The sequence below is a fragment of the Saccostrea echinata genome, unplaced genomic scaffold (genome assembly GCF_033153115.1).
Source record: "Saccostrea echinata isolate AGI-Se365-2 ecotype Australia unplaced genomic scaffold, CSIRO_AGI_Sech_v1 ptg000044l, whole genome shotgun sequence".
NCBI classification, from domain to species: Eukaryota; Metazoa; Mollusca; class Bivalvia; order Ostreida; family Ostreidae; genus Saccostrea; species Saccostrea echinata.
The window spans coordinates 1,784,151-1,798,342 of record NW_026889793.1 but is presented as its reverse complement, the minus strand read 5'-3'; the positions used below and the strand labels follow the sequence as shown (position 1 = coordinate 1,798,342).

The following is a 14,192-nucleotide window of genomic DNA, read 5'->3' as shown; positions in this document are numbered from 1 at the left end:
GCGAGCGCAGCGAAGCGCCGCTGGTCACTGCGAGTTCTTAAAGCAACGCCTGGGCGAAGAGAAAATTCGGACTTTGCACATTGGTCCAAACGAATTCTTTTCCGCAGTTAACCTGTGGTCCCATAATGCTTTGAGAATTGCATCTCGCCCCAAACTACCTTCTCGCGGTAGCAACAAAAGTTCAACAAAAAGAAATTCACATTAATTTTATGGATATTGCAGAAAAAAAAACAGTAGATTAAACATTCTTCATTAAAACTAGCATTGTCCAGGCTTCGATTTGGTAATGCATCTTACATACGACGTAATTTGACGTCAGAGTCTAGACGTACCAAATCTCACGTGCGGTTTGAAGAGACGATGTAAATTTTAAATAGCGATTCTCTGTAAAAACTTAAACTTCTCTGCCACGCATGGTCACCGATTTTGATGAAACTTTGCCCATTATTACAACTTGACACCAGAAACATATATCAAATAAAATTTTGTTGCTATGTGTCTTGGTTGCCATGGTAACAGCCAGAAAAGTTGAAAAAAATGAGATTTTCCAGCTACTTTGAATCTTTATTACGCCTTAATAAAGACTAAGAAAAACAAACAAACCATTCTCCCAAAAACATGACACCTTGTTGCCACTTATGCTATACAGAAACTATTTAGAATTTATCTCTTAGTAAGTGGTAACCATGGGTACATTTGGAATACATTCTCGATGCTGAAAAATGCTGAAAAAAACGCTCAATATTCACAAATGATAGATGTTACATGATCAAACTCAATCAACAACGTAAGAAAAGCAATAAAATATTTGTCCTGAAGTAATTAGGTATTGGCAATATTATTCTAAAAATAACTTTCATGGTTGCCATGGTAACACAGTGTTACCATCAAAAATCTGTTGCTATTATTGGATTAATGCTACTGTCTTGAGGAAAAACAATATAATTCATGACTGGCACATTAACATCCTTAGGACCTTGCAACACCCACAGCATAAGAAAAAATAGGATTAATTGTTACTTTGCAGTGTAACCATGGAAACAACGTACCAATTGTTTACAGTGATATTTTTTGCTGCTTTAGGAATTTACTTACCTTATAATCAAGAAACATATTATCTGACTCACCTTAAATAGTACTTATCTGGTAGAACTAAAGTTGAATATCATATATTGATAAAGTTTGTTGAAAAATACAACACTGTTGCTATCGTTACCAAGAAGGGAAAATGTTCGATTTTGTTAATTTTATATCAACATTAAACCCTATGTGCCAGTTTTTTACATCCAGTTAGAGATTGGGTGGTAGTCAAAATTGAAAGTCAGGTTAGTTGTTCATATATATCAATCATAAAAGAATTGGGAATCTACATACAAGGGTACGTATCCAAGGAAAGAGAATATTTTTTTCAGAGTTTATGCATATTTCTTCGGCTAATTTCCACAGCAACGCTCTATTTAAAGAATTAAATTTGAATTTTTTGAAATGTGAAAATTAGGGTCACACCAATACCTTTAATAATTTATCATCAATTATATAGAAATATGCTTTTTAAAAATATAGGGTAAGATTAAGATACTAAAAGAGTAAATTTAAAATCCCTTCGTGATATTAAAACCATGGCAACCATTGCCAACCTATAAGAAATATCATATTTCGTCCTTGGTATATGTAGCAAGGATCTCTTGTCTATTATTTGCTTGCATTTCAACCTATAATTGTTTTTATTCTTAAGTGTATGACTTTATAAAATTAAATGAACAAAATTATTACTTTTGAATACTTTATTTCCATAGTAACGTATGTAATAGTTGATTTACCAAACATGTTTATCATGCATTTTAGACATCAGGCCTTTAACTTTCAGAAACAGTCATTGCCACTTCTTTGCTTTGCTGCAAACATTAACCGTGGAACTCTGAATATGTTGAAAAATGCCATTTTTCAAACGTTAGGACATGTTGCTATGGTTACCATGACACGTAGCAACCAATTTTTGCCTGATTTGAGTTTACGGTATCAAAAACTTTCATCATAGAGAGTTTGGGGAAATTCTGAACTATGCGTGCCAAAGCTCCTATATAAAAGTTCAAGTCATTACAGAGAATGGCTCTTAAAACTATAGGTGTCTGCGCTCGCCCTAACGGTCACACCGTCAACATATTATATTTACATTATCTATTTTCACCGGATCAGGATTCCCTGGAAGCAGGTCAATTTTGTCTACTTAAGGGGACATTTGACACTCATTTTTCCTAAAAAGCCATTAAGAATTTTTTTTGATTGATAACAAGCAGGTGCTTAGCAAATATAGATTAATGAACCAATAGTATTTGCCTTCATGGAGTAAATTTATGTCTAATACATGTACAAACAATCGTTTTTTTAGATATACCAAATAATTATCCTTTCCATAATGTTAAATCTAGGGTAAATTTCGGTTAAAAAATAATACGGACTCCATGTCAGACGTCAATCTAAATATAAAACCAATTAACACAATAATTCAAGAGCCAAAATGATATCTATGATGTCTATGAGCTTTCTTTTAAGATCAACTTTTAATGAGATGATATATAGTAAGAAAGATCATACAGTGTAGGATTAAATTGCATTTTTAAGCATGAATCCATCACTCTTGTTTACCGGATATTCGGGCTTCTGGGAGGTATTTATCTTTTCACTTAAATGCACTTTATTAAATATACTCTTCAAAGAAAGAAACACACTATTTTTTAAACTCCTGTTTAGATAATTATAATTTATTGTGGATAATAAATTTTTTATGTCTGAAATTGGACAATTTCAAGCTGTTTAAAAATAGAATTGTTTTATAAATGAAAGGTCATTCAAAAGGACTATTTCGAGTTTTGGTTAAATTTCTACTTGCTTGATTTCCGCTCATAGCATGTTTTAATCGATAAGTCATATTTTCTTGTGGGACCGCGTCTCCTGGCCTTTGAAAGGCAGGGGTTCTCGGTATTAAAATCAGTTTCATTACTAAACATTAAACGCACCTGTTATGCCGCCTCCAAATAAATCCCAGCGCAACAATGGTATTGGTCGATTCGAAGCAGGCGAATCCCAGCAGGTGAAGCAAGGGTCTCAATGTTTCCCAAAGTACCATATCACGCCGCTGGGATAGGTTTCGACAACATGGGTCAACTTGTGACCTTTCAAGGTCAGGCCGATCAAGGGTGACAATTACTGCTTAGGACCGCTACATCAGACTACAGCACTTGCGTGAAAGATTCAGAACTGCTACATAAGCTGCTTCATCGATTGCTGACCCCACGACCATAAACGAAGAATAGACATAAGTCAAACTTTCAGTTCAATATAACTTTTGAAATAATTCTGATAATAACACAAAATTTTTAATATAAATTTGAACTTGAATATAATTCAAAAATGAAAATTGTTATGCACATATGCTAAATAAAACTCAAGAAATTCAAAATCAAAATTTTGACTTAAGTTCTCAGTTTATGGTCTTGAGACCTGGAAGCGTAAGATCTCCAATCAAGCAGTCAGAAACCCATTACGAGATGTTGACATCCGAGTAAGACGTTTTATAAGATCTGTTGTTTTGAATCATGCAGCAACATCGTCAAAACCGCCTCAAATGGTATCTAGGGCATAAAGTATGGCCACAGCAGCGCTGTAATACAGTTAGTTTGTTGTACTGTACAGATGGTCGAGGATGAGTCTACAGACGACGACGAAATCAACGTTTTGTCGCTTATTGCAGCCAGGAAGCTGACAGATTTGGAGTTGGAAGAGTTATGATGTGGACTGCAGTATCCAACACCGGAAGAAGAAATTCGGTACATGTAAACGAAACAATTTGACGGCCCAACAGTACTGTGATGAAATTCTGCAGCCACACGTTGTTCTTATAATGCAGATTAATGGCAAAATTTTCCAACTTGACAAGGCCAGACCGCAAACAGTTCAACTAAGAACATCTTTCCTACGCACAAACATCTTAGTTCTTCTTAGGTCCTCAAAATCACCAGATTTAAACAGAATAGAACAGCTTTGGAATGAATTAGACAGACGTTTCAATCAGACAACGGCAATTAACTTGAACCTCAATCATTGCAACAGTAAGAGGTACAAGCAGAGTGGACTAATATTCCACAACAAGTGATGCAAAACCTGACTTTATCAATCGGGCGACGCTGCCAGGCTGTTATTGATGCTAATGGTGGGCATACGAGATATTGAACAGTTATTACTTTGAACTCATGATGTGCAGTTAACTACTTTGGAACATGAACATTTAAACTTTCATGTAACATTTGAAGTGCAAATCTATTTTATATGCAGTGGCAAAACTTCCAGTTTTTCGGCAAGCAATTGAGGTGAAAATAATTTACATGGTTATAGTCTATCTAACAGCCGCATTAGCCCAACATTCTACAAGAAAAAAAAAAACTTGGAAAAATCATTTTTTTTTTTTATTTTTTATTTATTTATTTATTTATTTATTTATTTTATTTATTTATTTTTTTTTTTTTGCATCGCTTCCTATCACGACCGGAAGTGACAGCAAAGTACGATTTTTACATGATGTAGATAAACTGATGACTGAGTATCATTCCTGAAAGTTTTAGACTTCAGTCGTTACAGGTGCCGATCAATTAAGTGAAAGAAATCTCATTTTGAGAACAGGAAAACACACGACCGAAAGTGAATTTAATTAAGAAGTTTGACGTCACTCTAGACATCTGCAGTCTCAATAATATATAAAAAAAATCATTTCAAGAAATTTCTCTATAAGCGATATTCATGGGAAAGTTAAAATCCCCATATTATGTAGTTTTTCTCATTACCGGAAGTTGTCGTTTTTTGGGCTTTGGGCGGGATCAACACATATCGAAACTATGAAAAAAGATACAAATATATGATGCAAGTCAACGTTCAAAAGAGAAAAGGTTAAATTTTCAATTTCTTTGATCACTTCCTGTGACGAAAGGAGTGGAAAGCTAACACTTGTACGCAAAGTTTTTGTCTACTCGTCAAGGTCTATTACTCAAATAAGTTTGGTGTCTTAATCTCTTACCGTTTCTGAGACCTCACTCGGACAAGTTCTCATTTTGCGGACATTTAAACACGCAACCAGAAGTGAAATTTTACAAGGATATTTGACGTCACTTTAGACATTTGCAGTCTGAATAACATATTCAAAAATCATTTCAAATACTTTATATATAAAAGATATTTATTGGAAAGTAAAATACTCAATTGATGCAGCTTTTCACTTATAACCGGAAGTTGTTGTTTTTGTTTACGGTGGGACATACTTCGAAACTGTGAAAGAGATGCAATAATGTGATGAAAGTTTTAATTAAAAAAAGAAAAGTTGAAATTTTTTTTATAACTTCCTGTGACGACCGGAAGTGACGGCTGACATTCTTAACCCAAATAGTTTTGCCTACTCCTCAAGGTTTACTACTCATATAAGCTTGGTGTCTTAATTTTTTACCGTTTCTGAGATCTCACTTGGGCAAAATATTTTCAAAGAAAAGGAAAATGGACATATCTGACGACCGGAGGTGGATTTCGAAAACAAAAGAAAAACATCTAGGGATATGTTCATGCTCTATCATCCCTGAAAATTTCAAGAAAATACACGCAGTTATCTCGGAGAAATCTTGCAGACAAGAAAAGGGGAAAAAATAATAACTAGAACAACGCTCGTAGCGAAGCAACGAGTAGGTCTTTTCCGATACTCAGTATAACTGCTTGTAAGATGGGTAAGGAAGGTAGAACATTTATTACAATGGTGGCCTCTAGACGAAACAGGATGTCGTTTGTATTAAGTATATCTTTATGATTGAAATGTAGGCTGATTTTTGTGAAAAAAAGCAATTTAGGACGACTTTCGGTATGACTAGAAGTGATGATCATCGACAGAAATTAGGTTGGAAGACGTGGGTGAAGAAAATCATTTCAATTATGTCAATATCTGCAGAAATAAGTCATTTCTGGCTACTTCAGGTTTAACTGGAATTTGTTAAAAGTGACGAAACCTGATAAGAAATAAGGTCGTCCTCTTTAATCTATATACTTTAATTCAATACCAATATCTGTGAAAAGAAGCAATTTTGACTACATCTAGTGTGACCGGAAGCGACGTCATTTGACGTCTTTTGGCGATCGCACTACCTCCTACTTGTTATTTTGAACAACTTTGCTTCTTTGATGTATTACAAATTCTCTATATTTTTTGAGATACGGAGAAAAAAAACTTTCGGCCCCTCTAGACCCCTTTTTTAGGGGCCAGCTCCATTTTCATGATACCATTGAAAAGGTCTTGTAATTCTGCACTACTCTTGTTCTACATGCTTTAGCAAAATATTTACAGGTAAAGAGATTTCGCAGAAAAAGTGTTAGAAATTTTGAAATTCTCAATATGACTCTTTTCTGGCTATAGCGAGGGTCGACGTGGGGCACACCCAGTGGAAGTGAGCTACGTACTACAAATCTATATATCTTGCTCTATCTTCTCTATAGGTTTCATGTTCCTGTGATAAGTGGTTTGTTAGAAAAAATCACTAAATCGCGAAAATCATCTGACCGGAAATGAAATTATTAAAATAAAAATATATATCTGTAGATTTTTAATGTTCTACAAGACCTGAAAGTTTCATGAAAATCGAGCTAGCCGATTTCGAGAACTTGCGTGCACAAAAGCTGAAGATGAAAGTTCTTAATAATAATAAGAAAAAACAGTAGAATCACTATAAGGTCTTCTGTCTGAAACGGAGAACGAGAAGAGTACAGAATTTTTGGTGGAAAAGTGCGTAACACGTGTCTACACCCCAAAATCTGTCAACTGAACCTGTAGTGATCACAGGTTAGAACAAGGAGTGAGTAAATACACTGTACATGAACAGTTATGGGACTGAAGCTCCCTTTGGCCACTACAGACCAGGCAATAAGGGAGCCATCTTCCACTGCGTCTACTGACAGGGAAAGACCCTATAGGCTTGTTACACAAATCAATTTGAAGGCAACCTAGGAAATTGACCAAGAGTTAATGGAAGTAACGAATAAGGCATCGGAGCTTTCCGTCTGGATCGAAGTAATTGATCAAATGTGTCCGGTTTAGTACTTAAATGAAATATATGGAAATAAAGCTTAAAAGTCCATTCCAACAATGCAAATAAGGAGCAGTGCAAACACGGACCTCTAAAACATCAGAAGTGGGATCAGGTACCGTTGAGGAGTGAGTATCCCCTTCCAACCGGTCATATCCGCAGTGTGTTCCTTGTAATGATAGGAAAATAACGAAAAATCCGTAGACAATTCAGTGCGTAAATAGTGACCTATCAATTGGTATAAAAGCGTCAGACAGCATTTGACTTCATGATACATTGCATTTGCTGAAAGTAAATAAGGTATGAGGGACCGTTAAAAACTGCACTGGAATATAAGGAAATCAAATTGTGAAAGGTAACATTTATTTTTATTCCAAGCAGCAAATCAAAACAGAAAAAAAAAAACAGAAAAAAGATAAAAAATGATATATATTTTTAATATTATTTCAATTAGTACTACAAATAAAATTTAATGTCTAAAATTGATTTTGTCTATACTTATTCACAGTGTAGTACCTAAAGGGTTGCTATTAAGACAAAAATGTTTCTATTCGGCTGCTAGCCGAAATAAATATGTTGGGAAAACTTGGAACAAATCATTAAATACTCAAAGAAGTGACCCCAAATGAAGATAATCTCTGAAAAATCCTATTGCATGGAAAACGAAAGAAATTGCTGCAAATGATGCAATAATAAAGAACAAAACACACACACAATTAATGATTACAATCATTTTCAGAAAAATTGTATGATAATAAACGAACAATAATCATGAAAATAATATGATTGTTGAAAAGATTTTCAATCGAAGAATGACCAATATACTTTCATGAAAAAGACTAAGAGGCAGCTAGAGTAGGAATATTAATAACATTTCTAGGGAAAAAGTGATTTTTGTAAAATAATTTTTCGTTAATTTTGTTTTCTTCCGCGTATTCATACACATCGATATTCTAAACATTTTGTAATGTTGTACATGTATCTGCTGATCATGAATGGAACTATAATTTTTCAGAGCAATTGTGTGAAGAGTACCAGAGTTGAGTAATATGTCTTGATAGAAAGTGTGCATTGATCAAATACTTATACTGTATATTAAAAATCTGAGGGGCCAGATGGCCCTTCTAAAAAATCATTCACAGAAAATTAACTTAAAAAAACGAAAAAAAAAACTCAAAAAATTATAGGTGTGAGGAGAGAACACCTCTTTCTCCTGCTCGACGTGCATTATTTAATATATATTTATGTAAGATGTAATTCATTCAGCAGAATATACTTTGACCAAATAAAATTTGTCAGGTGCACATTACATAATAAGTGGCAATTATATTATATGCTTTATACTTAATACATTGCTGGGTATATATAAACTCTACAGTTTTTCATTATTATTTATATCATACATGTAGGTATAGAGTTATCAATACAAAAATGAACTAATTTCTTGTTGTAGGATTGAAATCAAAGTACATATATAAATAAAATATAAGAATCAACATTTCAAATCTTGTTTTCTTAACTATTGCAATAATAGATGTTAACTGATTAACTTTGAATGAAATTAAAAAAAAAATAATAAAACAAACAAAAACAATTCAAGACATTTCAATAGAAACATACATTGTTGTCTAATTGTAGTAGCAACATATGTTTCTCCGAAAAATTGCTCTAAATGTTAAGAAAACGACAAAAGGGGGTAATTCAAGGAAATGTCCAATGCTAAGTGCAATTATGTTTATTAAATTGGCATTGAATCTATCGACTCATTTTTTTTTAAATAACAATAAATCTTGAATCCGATCAAATAAATGTCTTAAATACATAAAAATGTGTTTAAACATTTTTCATCTTATCAATCAGCAATACTTTTTTTCCTTTTATGCACAAAAACTTGAAAGATTTTTTTAGTTTTTAAAAGTAGGTTAAGCTCCATAAGGGCTTAATACCAAGCAAATTAAATTCAGCAATTTTATACGGCTAGGATAAGTCTGTCCGTAAAATATCACAGTGCACCAGCAATAGTAATTTCTCTGAACTACCTAGATATGACGTCATAATTACATATAACGTCATAAATATATATTTACATTACATATGTATTTTGCATATAAAGTGTGTGGAAATCTATGGCATTCAAAACACCATAACACGGAAAGGGGGTCAAAAGGCTAAAGCATGCGTTTAGTTTTGACGTCACAATTGTTGATCGCCGAGGAAGTACAACATCATAAGTGAAAATATAAAATCACGCTCACATTGACCAGCAGCTGTTACATTGGCTCTTCCATTTACTGTAGCTTACACGAAGGATAATACATGGGTTTTGAAATATAAGTCACATTTGCAGTCAAGGCAGAGAGTTAAAAACAATGTAAATATAAGCAATGAATCATTATTTTTTGAAAGATATAGTCTCATAACTCTAACGGTGTGTGCAAAAAAAAATTTCATAACACGCTAACGCGAATTACTCAATTTGTTTGCACACACGGTTGCAGCTATGAGACTATATCTTTCAAAAAATAATGATTCATTGCTTAATTGCATTCTTGTATTTATGGCGTGTACACAGTATTTTACGCTGATGTTGAATTCAGGTATCTGGATTGTTTATAAACTCAAGTATAATGGTGCATAAATGCATTGACATTATAATTTCTTTCCCTTGTCTGTTACGCAGGTGTGTTAAGGAAGCACTCAGATATTCAGACTTGATTAAATTAGTGATACAATATGAGTCATAGTAGGCGAAATGACGTAAATTTTAGAACACAAGTTTTCTTAATATTTGTATTTAGAGATTTAATTAAATTCCTGAAAAAAGGATAGAAACATGCAAATATTAACAGAAATAAATGTTTTTATTTTGCTATGCTGTATCTGTCACTTGGATTAAAATCCAAGACCGATGACGCCGTAACTGTTCAACAAGTAACTTGAGAATTGAACGTGTTGTGTAACGAGAATTTGGCAAAGACGACATGTAAAAAGATACGTTAAAGGGAGTCTAGAAGGTAATACCATGAATATTGTGTGTCATTCATATGGAGTAAAAGTTTAACAGGAATGTTCATTTATTTTTATCGATTATCTTCTATTGAAGACACCTATTTATCCATCTCGATCGACCTTTTCTCTGTCATTTGTGACAACAATAATGCAAAAGAACAACACTAAGCTTGATACTTCAAAACATAAGATTTGTACCGATCGAAAACTTGCGTTCTATAATACTTGGAAAGTGCTGCTAGAATCATGAGGTAAACATGGTTTGAAGAAATATCTCGGGTTATATGTACATGTATATAATGCAAAACATCGGGTAAGGTTTCGTGTGAATGTGTGGAATAATTTTTTTCGCGACCGGACAGTTGGACTCTAGCAGCACTTTTTAGGCAAAAGAGATGCTTTTCAACTATATTATGAATTCAAAGAAATTATAAATCGCCGGGGTACTGTTGTTCTGTTAATTTTTTTTTATTAAGCGATATTTTTTCTATTAATAGCTGTCACGTGACGAGGTAGTGATGATGCACTTCTGAGCACCAGACATTATGTTCTCTTTATGCAATAGTTAATAATAGTTAACGTTTTATCGGCAGCTTTCATTAATTATAAAACTTAAACTTCTTTAAAAAGTCTAAATTTCTATAGAAATGATTTGAATGCTTCCTTAACGTACCCGCGTATACAGCGTAATCAAGCAATAAGGAAAAAAGTAGAATTTGAAATGCTCCCCGTTACACGTCCGCAGACAGAGTTAAGAATTTATACATCGTGTATTAATTGGACTGGCACAAGTGATTAATAAGGATACATTAAAGATATTCTGTGTGATTCTACAAGAGTAGTATATGTCTCTATTTGAATATTACTGAGGGATAATTTGATTTATAGCTAATTTTTATAAATTGCAATAAAGAGTGTAAAATACATTCACATGTGCGGGTAAGATGAAGTTCTCGAGAAATAATTTCTATATAAATAAAATTCAGACTTGTACCAGCACCCTATATATACAATACGATACAATTAATTTATTCATATACCAAAACGTTCAAAATAATTTTGATTATCATTTGTGCCGATGTAATTTGTGTGCCGTCACTTGATCACCAAAGTCATGTGACATAACAAAAATATGTTATTTTTATACCTGATAAAACTGTCTTCGCAAGTTGGTTTTACATATATACATAAATTGAAATCACAACACAAACCAAATAAAACAGTTTGTTTTAGTGCATTTTAAGCCTACGGACAGCCTTAACATAGCTGCATAGTAAGACAGCGAAGACTACCAGTTTCGTCCATTGCACCGTGTTATTATCAAATCGTTCTAATGTTTGGTAAATAGGACACAGTTAAAGGCTAATAATACAGTACACAAAATAGTTCCGGCCATTGTAATTCTGCATTCAAATACAGAGCCATAAATTTCAAAGAAAAACACGCAATCGTGTCACAATGATATATACATGTCTAATTTTGGATCGATGACAACAAATAAATTCATTTGCACACTTCAGCAAACATGGCAACGGCAACAAAACTTTGCTAAAATCTATGATAAAAACTTGCTTCTTTCTTAAAATAGGTTTGAAGTTTTGGATTAACATACTGTTCTAAGAATCATATTTTGTACACTTACATTTTTCTTATAAATCATTATCTGGTCAATCTTGACCGTTCTTTTACTGTGACTTCATACAACTAACTTGATACCCTTTAATGCTTTCTTTATATTTGGCCCTACCACAGTATCAACACAATTCTTATCGCAAATATTTACTACAAACAAATAAACAAGTCAATGTTGAAAAACGTGATAGCATTCAGATTGCTCCGCTGAAATCCTATCTGAAAAAAGAAATCATTCATTAAAAAATGTTGAAATGTTATTTCGAAATAAATTATACTTATTTCAAAACTAGAAGAAATTAAAGGAAAAAGTAAAGTAAATTATGTAGTTTTCATCCTAAGTTATAATTCCTTGGGCGAATAGGAAAGAACATATTTGTTAAGAAATATATGATAATTTTAAAACTTCATCTGGAAATGAAGTTCTCTGATCGAATCAAAGAAGATTTGATAGCCTACCAATCAACTTCGCTTCCAAATGGTTTTTAACTTCAAAGCTATATATCATATAATGCATTAAGATGGACAATTATATATAAATATTGCATCTGTACCCTTAATATATCATGATTGAAAGGGATTTACGCTTTGAATTCGGATTTTTAAAAGTTCTGTTGTGAAGCAACCAGAACAGATCTAGAGACCCAGTATTTGCTGGATGAAAAGACATATGAAACAGGAAGCTGGATTATAGAAATTTTGAAAGATTTCGGTCGGATAAAAATTTGGAAACAACAGGTGACTTCAGAATTCACAATTTGCAATCAAACGTCACTGATTCAATACTTAGATCATGCTTCAGGTCTGATCAAATTTTGAATCGAGACTTGCTATTAACAAAAGTTTAAACTCTGCGTTTAGTAACTGCAATGGTTGTTGTAGTACTTTTGTTTTGTCGAATATTGTCTGACACGCTTCCGACCAATGTTGAAGAAAAAAAAAAGAATCTATGCGAAAGAATTTAACGTAGTTTTAAAGTTAAGGGGATTGAATACAAGCAAAAACAATGAAAATTAAGAATGCATGAAAGGACTGTTGAGCATTTTTGAAAAGGGAAGTATGGAAAACAGACAAGAGACATCCCAAGACTGACTGATGATGGTAAAATTCGTAAATTGGTTTAAACAAAAAGGAGGCATTCATAACGGGAGCTTTTAAGAACACAGCATCATAATTATTTTTGTTAGAAATGTTCAACGTATATTAAAACAGTAAGACAACAGAAGGGAAATATTCATAAGCTTATTTGTCGAGAAGGACACCTGCATGGAAACAGGAGAAGGGATATAAGAAATTTTATGGGCCTGCACAAAAACAAGATCAGAATAATAAATGAATTCTTTAATGTTGCATTAAAATTAAACTGTGGTAACATTAAACTAACTCTGGTTATGGGTGATGTTGACATTGAAGAAAAACACGTCAGCTATGTACAGTGTTTATTCAAGCTTATGAACTGTAATCTCAAATCTGTTGCGTGGATGTGAAATCATGGTAACGTGTATAACGGCATACTCTAAGTATGTCAAAATATTACATTTTGTTCACTAAACATACATGTTAAAGATATTCTGATACAAGTAAAATATGAATTAAATTAGCTGTAAGTTACATGTAATTCACAATATCCTTGCCCCGCAACAATGTAAAATAATTGTATTAACTGTCAGTGATATCCTGGAGCCACAAAAATTTACAATAAATTGAATGCAATGAAAGTAAGGTTTAGGTTCATCTACAGTGAGGTGTTTTTTCTCATTTCTTCATGAATCACAAGTGTTCAAATCAAGGAAAGAGTTTGTTTGTAGGTCGATTTATGCTTGATTGGTCCGGATTACTGCAAGCTGATCACATCATGGTCAATATCAAGGTTTTCTCTCAGTTTCTTATTAAGAACTCGTTCTCCTTCCAACGTTCCTGCAGATAGTTGAGTTCCTCTGGTTAACTGCTTGACATGGACTTTGTAGTAGACTAAGTAAACTTGAGATTTTCTTTTTCGAGATCATAATCCTGGTGTAGATTGTACAGATTCGCAATACAGTTAAAGTGCGCATTGGAAATATCGGCAATGTTTTTGTTATTAAAAATATTTGCTTAATCTGGATGGCGATTCTTTTCAGTACTTAATTTATGTCGGACAAATGTAATTATGGTTAATAGGTACATATTGAGGACGATAAGATTTTATATATAGACTTGTCACGTGATGCGGCAGTCACGTGATTTTAGCACATTTACTTTCAGTATTGAGGTCACCTATAAATCCCACTAGTGCAAGGGCATAACCAAGATAAATTTTTAAGTTGTATGTATAAATATTTTCAACACGCATTGTAGTTTCTGAAAAGTGCTGTGATCCTATATAGATTCTATTATTTCATTGTTAAAATCATATTTGTATGACCGTATGCTGTATTTTTTGCAGCATTAAATAAAGATATA

General features: G+C 33.0%; 1 long non-coding RNA gene across 1 annotated transcript in view; it reads right to left on the bottom strand.

The window, feature by feature from the left end:
• Positions 1-11,932: 11,932 nt before the first annotated feature.
• LOC133201519 (uncharacterized) overlaps positions 11,933-14,192 on the bottom strand; it is a 62,898-nt gene continuing 60,638 nt past the window's right edge. Inside the window, exon 3 of the long non-coding RNA XR_009723101.1 lies at positions 11,933-11,969. This is a non-coding gene — a long non-coding RNA (uncharacterized LOC133201519). The remainder of the gene's footprint in view (positions 11,970-14,192) is intronic.